This window comes from Natrix helvetica, assembly GCF_964273705.1.
Source record: "Natrix helvetica genome assembly, chromosome: 12".
Lineage (NCBI taxonomy): Eukaryota > Metazoa > Chordata > Lepidosauria > Squamata > Natricidae > Natrix > Natrix helvetica.
In genome coordinates, this window is record NC_138556.1 from 164118 (window position 1) to 176702 (window position 12585).

A 12585-nucleotide genomic window follows, 5' to 3' on the forward strand; every position below is an offset into this window, starting at 1 on the left:
CTCTTCGCACAGCAACTTGCCTTGCTAACAGCGCAAGTTGCACAGCTGTCTGCTCCTGCCAACCCCCCACCCCCCCAGCAGCAACGAAGGAAATGCCCAGTGGCCATGCCGGATAAGTTTGATGGCAGTCCGAAACTTTTCCCGGCGTTCCTGGGCCAATGCTGGTTGTTCATTGCCTTGAGAGCGGAGGACTTTCCCGACCAGACGAAGGTGGGCTTTGTGATAAGCTTGCTCTCAGGCACAGCAGCACGGTGGGCTACGCCTTTTGCTGACTCAGCCGAGCCCCCTGCTGGATGACTTCCAGGGTTTTTGCACTCATCTTCGGCTGATGTTCGAGGACCCCATCAAAGGAGAAACAGCCACCAGACTCCTGAAAGAGTTGCACCAAGGGCGTGGTTCTTTACTGGACTACGTTACCGAGTTCCGGCTGCTCAGTCAGGACTCTGAGTGGAATGAGCCAGCCCTTATGGATGCTTTTCAGGATGGCCTGTCAGAGGACCTGCAGGATGAGCTGGTGAGAGTGGACAGGCCTCCAACGTTTGACGCGTTGGTTCATCTATGCCTCCGGATTGACGGCCGGCTGCAGAGGCGGAGGCCTCGCCGAGCGTCCCGGGAGGTGCTGAGAGTGCCAGTTCCACGAGAGACTCCTGTCCCACGAGAGGAGCCCATGGAGTTGGGTGCAGCCAGACCCCGCTTGTCACGCACGGAGATGGAGAGACGGCGTGCATGGGGGTTGTGTTTTTACTGTGGGGATCCGGGACATCTGGCTACGGGTTGCCCCAAGAAGGGAGGTAGAGGGGCTGCATGGTCGACGGCCCCCCCTCAACGACGGACCTCCGTCTCGGGAAACGGGGAAAGCCTGATCTGAGGGAGACTTCGGGTCAGGCACAGGCCGGAACAGAGGCGGAGGGGCCTCCACGACATCTGATTCTTGCAGCGCACATTCTCTTGTCGGGTAGTCCGCAGGGAATTCCAGCCCATGCCTTGGTCGATTCCGGGGCTACCACGAATTTTATGGATGCAGCATTTGTCACGAAATATCACGTCCCTCTGTGCCTGGTAGACCCTCCGATGCGAGTGGAGACCATTGACGGCCGGGTGCTTCTGTCTGGGCCCATCAAGAACGCCACGCAGCCTTTGTGCCTGATCCTCGGGGAGCATGAGGAGGCCATTCAATTTTACGTGGCTTCGGGTCTGCATTTCCCCGTGGTGTTGGGCTTGGCTTGGCTGCGGGCGCACGATCCCCAGATCCACTGGTCGCAGAACCGCATCTCGTTCCCGTCCTTGCAATGCGTGGACCATACCCGTCATGTTTGCGCGGCTCAGGTGCCCAGTTCGGCCGAGGTGACAGTGCCGCCGGATTTAGCGGAGTTCGCGGACGTGTTTTGCGAGCAGGAGGCGGATCAACTGCCACCGCACCGGCCTTACGACTATCCCATTGACCTGGTACCTGATGCGAAACTCCCGACGGACCGCCTATACTCCATGTCTGAACCGGAGTTGGCCGCATTGCGGGACTTCCTGGACAAGAACCTGGCCCGGGGTTTTATCCGGCCTTCGTCTTCACCCTTGTCTGCCCCGGTTTTGTTCGTCAAAAAGAAGACCGGGGATCTAAGACTTTGTTGCGATTACCGGCGCTTGAACGCCATCACGATCCGTAATCGCTACCCGTTGCCTCTGATTCCCGAGTTGTTGGAGCGGCTCCGGGAGGTGTGGTGTTTACAAAACTGGACTTACGTGGAGCTTACAATCTGGTTCGAGTCAGGGCGGGGGACGAATGGAAGACAGCTTTTGGCACCCGATACGGACATTTTGAGTAATAATAATAATAATAATAATAAATTTGGATTTATTAGCCGCTCCCTTTCCAGGCAGGACTCGGGGCGGCGTACACCAGGACATATATAAACATACATATATACAAAGACATACATGCATACATGCATGGAGGAGGTAATAGATTACAACATTTAGACAATTAAAACCAGTAACATACCCCAATAATAAAAACCCAATATACAATATAAATTTAAAATTTAAAAAGACAGTCAGGAGGAATATGAAAAATTACGGTTGAGCCAGGCCAGATAATTGAAAGAGGTGGGTCTTCAGCTGAACACGGAAGGAGCGGAGATCGGAAATAATCCTGATGTCACGGGGGAGGTCATTCCACAGGGCTGGGCCCATCACAGAGAAGGCTCTGCTCCTGGGTGTCGCCCCCCGACACTGTTTGGCGGACGGCACCCGGAGAAGTCCCTCTCTGTGTGAGCGAATTGGTCGTAGGGATGTGTGGGGCAGGATGCGATCCTGCATGTAACTAGGTCCTGTGCCATGAAGCGCTTTAAAGATCATAATCAAAACCTTGAAACGCACTCGGTAGACCACAGGAAGCCAGTGCAGCTCGCGCAGGAGAGGTGTTATAGGGGAGTATCTAGTCCTCCCCATAATCACCCGCGCGGCCGCGTTCTGGACCAACTGTAGTCTCCGAGTGCATCTCAAGGGAAGCCCCATGTAGAGACCATTGCAGTAGTCCAGGCGAGACGTCACTAGCGCATGGGTGACTGTGCGTAGGGCATCCCGGTCCAATAAGGGGCGCAATTGGCGCATCAGGCGGACCTGATGGAACGCCCCCCTCGCCACGGCTGTTACATGGTCATCCATGGACAGCCGGGCATCTAGGAGGACGCCCAAATTGCGCACCTGTTCCATGGGGGCTAGTTGCACGCCCCCAATGGCCAGAGATGGAAGCACCTGGTTGAACCGGGGGGCTGGAAGCCACAGCCACTCCGTCTTGGAAGGGTTGAGTTTTAGTCGGTTGCCATCCATCCAGACCCGTACGGCCTCCAAACACCGGGACATCATTTCGGCGGCCTCATTGGGGTGGTTCGGGGTGGAAATGTATAGCTGAGTATCATCAGCATACAGATGATATCCCACCCGAAAACCACGGATGATCTCGCCCAGCGGTTTCATGTATGTGTTGAACAGGAGAGGCGAGAGCACCGATCCCTGTGGCACTCCACATGTGAGTGACCTCCGGGTCGAACTCTGCTCCTCTGCCAACACACGTTGCGTCCGGTCAGAGAGGTAGGAGCCAAACCACCGTAAAATGGTGCCCCTGACTCCCAGCCCCTCTAGCCGGTGCAACAGGATACCATGGTCGATGGTATCGAACGCCGCCGAGAGGTCTAATAGGACCAGGATAGAGGAACAACCCCTATCTCTGGCCCTCCAGAGATCATCGACCAATGCGACCAAGGCCGTCTCCGTGCTGTGCCCGGGTCGGAAGCCGGACTGGCGCGGGTCTAGATAATCATTTTCCTCCAGGTGACGTGGGAACTGCTGTGCCACCACACTCTCTACAACCTTCGCTAAAAAAGGAAGGTTGGAGACAGGACGATAATTGACTAGGTCCGTTGGGTCCAGGGAAGGCTTCTTGAGCAGGGGCCTCACCACCGCCTCTTTCAAGGCGGCCGGTAGAGACCCCTCACCCAACGAGGCGTTCACTAGGCCCAGGAGCCAGTCGCGCGTAACCTCCCAGGATGCCAGTACAAGCCAGGAGGGACACGGGTCCAATAAACATGTGGTGGGTCGCAGACGTCCACGCAACCTGTCCAAATCCTCGATGGCAACCGAGTCAAACTCCTCCCAAAGCGGTCCCTCAAGACTCGCCATGGGCGTCTCTACTGGACCACTGAAAGGGGCCCATCCCATCCGGATTTGAGCGACTTTGTCCTGTAGATATTTCCCAAACTCCTCTGCTCTGCCCTGTAAAGGGGCTTCCCGCGGTCTCTCAAACAAGAGGGAGCGAGTCACCCGAAACAGGGCGGCAGGGCGGTTATCTGCGGACGCAATAAGAGCGGCACAATGTTGACGTTTGGCCGCTCTTAATGCCACAAGGTACGTCCTCAAATAGGCTCGTGCCTGTGCTCGGTCAGATTCGGAACGGGAGGATCTCCAACGACTCTCTTGTGGCGTTTCATCACCCTTAGCTCCTCAGTAAACCAAGGGGCCAGGGTGGTTCGTCGCCACAGGAGAGGCCGCAAAGGCGCCACCCGGTCTAGGGCCCCGGTAGTCGCACTATTCCATGCGTCCACCAGGTCCTCAACTCGGGGGCAGGTCAGATCCACAGGAGGTGGCCCAAGCTCCGTCTGGAACCTATCTGGTTCCATCAGGCGCTTGGGGCGGAACCATCTAATACCTTCCGGTTCCGCCTCCTCGCGGTGGGGGGTAGCTCCAGGGAAGTCCAGCCGGAGAAGTGAGTGATCCGACCATGACAGGGGAGAAATGGCTAGATCCCCTATTCCCAGATCACTCGTCCACTGGCCAGAGACAAAGACAAGGTCCAGCGTGTGGCCTCCCTCGTGAGTAGGGCCCTGAATTAACTGGGTCAGGTCCATGGCTGTCATGGAAGCCATGAACTCCCGAACCCCCTCAGACGCTTCTCCCATCGACGGCAGATTAAAATCCCCCATCACTAACAGTTTGGGGGTCTCAACCGCCACCGATGAGATCAGCTCGAGGAGTTCAGGCAGGGCCGCTGACGTATAGCGAGGAGCCAGGTATACTATCAGCAGGCCCAACTGCCTCCCTGGGCCCCATCTCATGACAAGGGACTCACACCCGGATGTCTGTGGCACAGTGAACTCTCTCGGCTCTAAGTCTTCCCGGATAATCACTGCTACCCCACCGCCCCTTCCCTGGGCCCGAGGCTGGTGGAATGCTCGATAACCTGGCGGGCACATTTCCACGAGGGGTAAACCACCCTCGTGGCCCAACCAGGTCTCGGTTATTCCTGCGAGGAATAACCCTCCAAAATTAGATCGTGGATGAGGGGGAGTATACAGTCATGCCGTTCGGGTTGACCAATGCCCCAGCTGTCTTCCAACATTTTATGAACGATATCTTTCGGGACCTTTTGGATCAGTTTGTCGTCATCTACCTGGACGACATCTTGATCTACTCTACGTCTCGGAAGGATCATCAACAGCATTTGCGTCAGGTCTTGCAGCGCCTTCGAAAGCATCGCTTGTTTGCCAAGCTGGAGAAGTGTCAGTTCTGGCAGACCACCATCGAGTTCCTGGGGCACCGTATATCCCCTGAAGGAATTGCGATGGAGCCAGGCAAAGTGGAGGCATTACGAAGTTGGCAATCTCCTCGACGGATGAAAGACGTTCAGAGACTCCTCGGGTTTGCCAACTACTACCGGTCCTTCATCCCCGGCTTTGCTTTCTTGACCGCGCCCCTCACTCGGCTCCTGCAAAAGAAAGTGCCGTTTCACTGGGGGTCCACGGAACAACAAGCGTTCGTGGCCTTGAAGCACGCTTTTACAAAGGAGCCAATCTTGAAACACCCTGATCCCCATCGCCCCTTTGTAGTCGAGGCGGATGCATCCGACATCGCGGTGGGGGCGGTGTTATTGCAGGCTCACGCCCCTGATGGCACCCTTTTCCCTTCTGCCTATTACTCTCGGAAACTCAATCCTTCCGAGCGCAATTATACCATCTGGGAGAAGGAGTTGCTGGCTATCAAGGCGGCGTTCGAAGCCTGGCGACATCACCTGGAGGGGGCCAGGCATCAGGTCGAAGTCTGGACAGACCATCGGAATCTGGAGTTTTTGACAACAGCGCGGAAGCTCAATCAGCGCCAGATCCAGTGGTCTCTGTTTTTTGCCCAGTTCCACTTCAAGGTCACGTATATCCCCAGTGCCTTGAACCAGAGGGCGGATGCCCTGTCTAGAAAGCCGGAGTACTCAGACCCTGCTGACTCACTGCCCCCCCGGACGGTCCTACCCGTCGAGTCCTTCGCTGCAATCCAGGAACCCGTGGATTTACGGTCTTTGATATGGAATGCGCAGCGAAACGACGAGTGGGTGGAACAACGGCGGGCAGAGGTAGGGCCGACATCCCCGTGGACCTTTGACAAGGACCTTTTGAGGTATCAGGATCGGCTCTACGTGCCTGCAGGACCGCTCCGTGGATTGGTTCTCTCCCAATGTCATGACACTCCGGCAGCGGGACACTTTGGCCTATTCAAAACTTTGCACCTGGTTTCCCGTACGTTTTGGTGGCCTCGCCTGCGACACGACGTGCAGACGTACGTCACGTCATGTGTGCAGTGTCGACAGGCCAAATCAGCGACGGGAGCTCCTCCAGGCTTGCTACAGCCATTGCCGACCCCGGACAGACCCTGGGGAGCCGTGTCCATGGACTTCTTGACAGAACTGCCTCCGTCGTCCGGTTTCACTACGGTCCTAGTGGTGGTGGACATGCTCACCAAGATGGCGCATTTCATCCCCTGCCGGAGATTGCCGACAGCCCGCGCCACCGCCCGCATGTTCATCCAGCACGTGTTCCGGCTGCACGGCCTACCTGACCGGGTCGTCTCCGATCGTGGTACACAATTCACGGCCCAGTTCTGGAAAGGGCTGATGGCCGCTCTTGACGTTCAAGTTTGTCTGTCCTCGGCGCACCATCCCGAAACCGATGGAGGGACGAAGAAGGTGATTGGGATTCTGGAACAATATCTACGCTGCTTCGTGAACCAGCAGCAGAACAATTGGGCAGAGTACCTCGCTGTGGCGGAGTTTGCGTTCAACAACTCGCAGCACTCCTCCATACGGACGACGCCTTTCATGGCGAATGTCGGGTACCACCCTCGTTTTTTCCCTCTCACCCCCGTGGACTCTCCGGTCCCCGCAGCACAGGATTTCCTCTCTGAGCTTCAGGCAGTTCACCAGATGGTGTGCCGCTACTTGAATCAGGCGAAGGAGGATTACAAGCGGGTGGCGGACAGGTCTCGCCGTGCGGTGCCGGAATTGGCCGAGGGTGATCGCGTGTGGTTGTCCACGCGGCATCTTCCGTCCCACCGGCCTACGAGGAAGTTGGACCACCGGTATCTGGGGCCGTTCCCTGTGGAGGCCGTTATCAATCCGGTGGCCTATCGCCTGACCCTCCCGCGCTCGATGCGAGTACACCCGGTGTTCCATCGCTCGCTCCTGATCCCTGAGCGGTCGGATTGTCCTCTCCGACGTCCCTCTTCACCCCTGCCGTCGTCGCCTGAGGTGCACGCACGGCCATCGCACAGAGTGATCCGGATCCGTGACTCGAGATGGCTCAAGGGTCGGTTCCAGTATTTGGTCGACTGGGCGGATGAGGACTCGGACGGGGGGTCCTGGACCGATGCGACGGCTGTGCATGCTCCAGCTTTGGTGCGGGCCTATCATGGACAATTTCCCTCTCGACCGCATCCCGAGCGTCAGGCCCGGGGGAAGGGCCCTGCGGTGAGGGATAGTGTTGTGGCCCAGCCGGTGCCGCTGTCACCAGACTCCGAGAGTGATACTCCATACGAGTCAGCTCCAGAGATGTGCGATCCTGGACAGGATTCGGAGGCTGAGCAGGAATCCGAGAGTCTGGTCGGCCACCAGGTGGCGCCAGAGGCATGGAGCAGCGGTGAGACCGAGAGGAGGAGGACTCCCGATGCCCTGCCTTGGAGCAGCGGAGAGGATAGTGACTCAGGACTTAGTAGGGCGTTTCGAGATGCCCGTTTCCGGCGCGCCCACAAACGCAAGGAGCGTGGGCGTAATTATAGGCAGTAAAGAGCTCTCAGGTGCTGTTGGGAGACGCCCTTTTTAGGTTATAAAAGGGTTGACTCTGGACAGGCTCTGCGTAGCAATCAACAAAGGACTTTGGAGAGCAACTCTAGTCTGGGATCCTGGCAAGCTGGATTGCTGCTTTTGTGTGTTCTGTCTTTGTGAGTTCTGTCTTGGTGGCTTGCTGCCACAAAACCTCTTGTCTGTTGGTGTAATAAACCTTGTTCCCTTGTACTGTTCCGGAGTGTGTGTGCTGTGTGGGCAACGGAGGAAGGGGGGTCAGAACAGATGTGTATGTGGTTGAAACGAGCTCTGGGTCAAAAGTTCCTTTTTCTGGCTGTATTGAGTTCCTTTGCGTTTGGGAGATGAGCTTTGGTCAGATCAGCGAATGGAGTGGTTTTTTAGCTTTCCTGTCATGTTCTAAACTGAGCTCTGGGACAAAAGTAACGCTTTCTGGCTGAATAGAGTTCCTTTGCCATTTGGGAGATAAGCTTTAGGCTAACTCTTCAGGGAAAGCTCAGATCAGCGAATGGTGTGGTTTTTCACTTCCCCGACCCAAGAAACCACTAAGATGTGTATGTGGCTCGGAACCGACCTCTGGGTCAAAAGTTACGTTTCTGGCTGAATTGCGCTCTTTTGCCAATTCTGATGTAAGCTTTGGTCTAACTCCCCGGGGAATGCTCAGAAAGTGAGCTCTGGGTCAAAAGTTACGTTTCTGGCTGAATTGGGCTCTTTTGCCAATTCTGATATATACTTTGATCTAACTCCTCGGGGAAAGTTCAGATCAGCGAATGGAGTGGTTTTTTAGCTTCCCCCACTCAGGACACCAGTAACATGTGCATGTGGTTCGAAAGTGAGCTCTGGGTCAAAAGTTACGTTTCTGGCTGAATTGGGCTCTTTTGCCAATTCTGAGGTACGCTTTGGTCTAACTCCTCGGGGAATGCTCAGATCAGCGAATGGAGTGGTTTTTTAGCTTGCCGACAAAGGACAGCAGTAACATGTGCATGTGGTTCGAAAGTGAGCTCTGGGTCAAAAGTTACGTTTCTGGCTGAATTGGGCTCTTTTGCCAATTCTGATGTAAGCTTTGGTCTAACTCCCCAGGGAATGCTCAGAAAGTGAGCTCTAGGTCAAAAGTTACGTTTCTGGCTGAATTGGGGTCTTTTGCCAATTCTGAGGTAGGCTTAGGTCTAACTCCCCGGGAAATACTCAGATCAGCGAATGGAGTGGTTTTTTAGCTTCCCCGACTCAGGACACCAGTAACATGTCCATGTGGTTCGAAAGTGAGCTCTGGGTCAAAAGTTACGTTTCTGGCTGAATTGGGCTCTTTTGCCAATGCTGATGTAAGCTTTGGTCTAACTCCTCAGGGAAACCTCAGATCAGCGAATGGAGTGGTTTTTTAGGTTCCCGACATAGGACACTAATAACATGTGCATGTGGTTCGAAAGTGAGCTCTGGGTCAAACGTTACGTTTCTGGCTGAATTGGGCTCTTTTGCCAATTCTGAGGTACGCTTTGGTCTAACTCCTCGGGGAATGCTCAGATCAGCGAATGGAGTGGTTTTTTAGCTTGCCGACAAAGGACAGCAGTAACATGTGCATGTGGTTCGAAAGTGAGCTCTGGGTCAAAAGTTACGTTTCTGGCTGAATTGGGCTCTTTTGCCAATTCTGATGTAAGCTTTGGTCTAACTCCCCAGGGAATGCTCAGAAAGTGAGCTCTAGGTCAAAAGTTACGTTTCTGGCTGAATTGGGGTCTTTTGCCAATTCTGAGGTAGGCTTAGGTCTAACTCCCCGGGAAATGCTCAGATCAGCGAATGGAGTGGTTTTTTAGCTTCCCCCACTCAGGACACCAGTAACATGTGCATGTGGTTCGAAAGTGAGCTCTGGGTCAAAAGTTACGTTTCTGGCTGAATTGGGCTCTTTTGCCAATTCTGAGGTACGCTTTGGTCTAACTCCTCGGGGAATGCTCAGATCAGCGAATGGAGTGGTTTTTTAGCTTGCCGACAAAGGACAGCAGTAACATGTGCATGTGGTTCGAAAGTGAGCTCTGGGTCAAAAGTTACGTTTCTGGCTGAATTGGGGTCTTTTGCCAATTCTGAGGTAGGCTTAGGTCTAACTCCCCGGGAAATACTCAGATCAGCGAATGGAGTGGTTTTTTAGCTTCCCCGACTCAGGACACCAGTAACATGTCCATGTGGTTCGAAAGTGAGCTCTGGGTCAAAAGTTACGTTTCTGGCTGAATTGGGCTCTTTTGCCAATGCTGATGTAAGCTTTGGTCTAACTCCTCAGGGAAACCTCAGATCAGCGAATGGAGTGGTTTTTTAGGTTCCCGACATAGGACACTAATAACATGTGCATGTGGTTCGAAAGTGAGCTCTGGGTCAAACGTTACGTTTCTGGCTGAATTGGGCTCTTTTGCCAATTCTGAGGTACGCTTTGGTCTAACTCCTCGGGGAATGCTCAGATCAGCGAATGGAGTGGTTTTTTAGCTTGCCGACAAAGGACAGCAGTAACATGTGCATGTGGTTCGAAAGTGAGCTCTGGGTCAAAAGTTACGTTTCTGGCTGAATTGGGCTCTTTTGCCAATTCTGATGTAAGCTTTGGTCTAACTCCCCAGGGAATGCTCAGAAAGTGAGCTCTAGGTCAAAAGTTACGTTTCTGGCTGAATTGGGGTCTTTTGCCAATTCTGAGGTAGGCTTAGGTCTAACTCCCCGGGAAATGCTCAGATCAGCGAATGGAGTGGTTTTTTAGCTTCCCCGACTCAGGACACCAGTAACATGTCCATGTGGTTCGAAAGTGAGCTCTGGGTCAAAAGTTACGTTTCTGGCTGAATTGGGCTCTTTTGCCAATGCTGATGTAAGCTTTGGTCTAACTCCTCAGGGAAACCTCAGATCAGCGAATGGAGTGGTTTTTTAGGTTCCCGACATAGGACACTAATAACATGTGCATGTGGTTCGAAAGTGAGCTCTGGGTCAAACGTGACGTTTCTGGCTGAATTGGGCTCTTTTGCCAATTCTGAGGTACGCTTTGGTCTAACTCCCCGGGAAATGCCCAGATCAGCGAATGGAGTGGTTTTTTAGCTTCCCCGACTCAGGACACCAGTAACATGGGCATGTGGTACGAAAGTGAGCTCTGGGTCAAAAGTTACGTTTCTGGCTGAATTGGGCTCTTTTGCCAATTCTGATGTAAGCTTTGATCTAACTCCCCAGGGAATGCTCAGAAAGTGAGCTCTAGGTCAAAAGTTACGTTTCTGGCTGAATTGGGCTCTTTTGCAAATTCTGAGGTATGCTTAGGTCTAACTCCCCGGGAAATGCTCAGATCAGTGAATGGAGTGGTTTTTTAGCTTCCCCGACCCAGGACCCAACTAAGATTTGTATGTGGTTCGGTCAAAGGTCACGATTTCTCGCGGAACTGAGTTCCTTTGTCAATTGGAAGATGAGCTTTGGTCTAACTCCTCAGGGAAAGCTCAGATCAGCGAATGGAATGGTTCTTTAGCTTCCCCGACCCAGGACACCACTAAGATGTAATGTGGTTCGGAACGGAGCTCTGGGTCAAAAGTTACGTTTTCTGGCTGAATAGTTCCTTTGCCATTTGGGAGATAAGCTTTGGTCTAACTCCTCAGGGAAAGCTCAGATGAGCGAATGGAATTGTTCTTTAGCTTCCCCGATTTAGGACACCACTAATATGTGTATGTTGTTCGAAACCGAGCTCTGGGTCAAAAATTACGTTTTCTGGCTGAATTGAGTTCCTTTGCCATTTGGGAGGTAAGCTTTGGTTTAACTCCTCAGGGAAACAGATCAGCGAATGGAGTGGTTTTTTAGCTTCCCCGACTCAGGACACCAGTAACATGTCCATGTGGTTCGAAAGTGAGCTCTGGGTCAAATGTTACGTTTCTGGCTGAATTGGGCTCTTTTGCCAATTCTGATGTAAGCTTTGGTCTAACTCCCCTGGGAATGCTCAGATCAGCGAATGGAGTGGTTTTTTAGGTTCCCGACATAGGACACTAATAACATGTGCATGTGGTTCGAAAGTGAGCTCTGGGTCAAACGTGACGATTCTGGCTGAATTGGGCTCTTTTGCCAATTCTGATGTAAGCTTTGGTCTAACTCCTCGGGGAAATCTCAGATCAGCGAATGGAGTCGTTGCCAACCTTGACCTTTGACCCCTGACCCTGACCCTGGGTCAAAAGTTACGTTTCTGGCTGAATTGGGCTCTTTTGCCAATTCTGAAGTAAGCTTTGGTCTAACTCCTCAGGGAAAGATCAGATCAGCGAATGGAGTGGTTTTTTTGCTTCCCTACAAAGGACACCAGTAACATGGGCATGTGGTACGAAAGTGAGCTCTGGGTCAAAAGTTACGTTTCTGGCTGAATTGAGCTCTTTTGCCAATTCTGATGTAAGCTTTGTCTAACTCCCCAGGGAATGCTCAGAAAGTGAGCTCTGGGTCAAAAGTTACGTTACTGGCTGAATTGGGCTCTTTTGCCAATTCTGAGGTACGATTAGGTGTAACTCCCCGGGGAATGCTCAGTTCAGCGAATGGAGTGGTTTTTTAGCTTCCCCGAACCAGGACACCACTAAGATGTGTATGTGGTTGAAACGAGCTCAAGTCAAAAGTTCCCTTTTCTGGCTGAATTGAGTTCCTTTGCCAATTGGGAGATGAGCTTTGGTCTAACTCCTCAGGGAAAGCTCAGATCAGCGAATGGAGTGGTTCTTTAGCTTCCCCGACCCAGGACCCAACTAAGATTTGTATGTGGTTCGGAACCGAGCTCTGGGTAAAAAGTTAGGTTTTCTGGCTGAATTCAGGTTTTTTTGCCAATTCTGGGATAAAATTCATGTGGTTCCGAACCGAGCTCTGGGTCAATTGCTGAATTGAGTTCCTTTGCCAATTGGGAGATGTGCTTTGGTCAGATCAGCGAATGGAGTGGTTTTTTAGCTTTCCTGTCATGAGACATAACCAATAGGTGTTTCGTGTTCGAAACAGCTCTGGGTCAAAAGTAACGT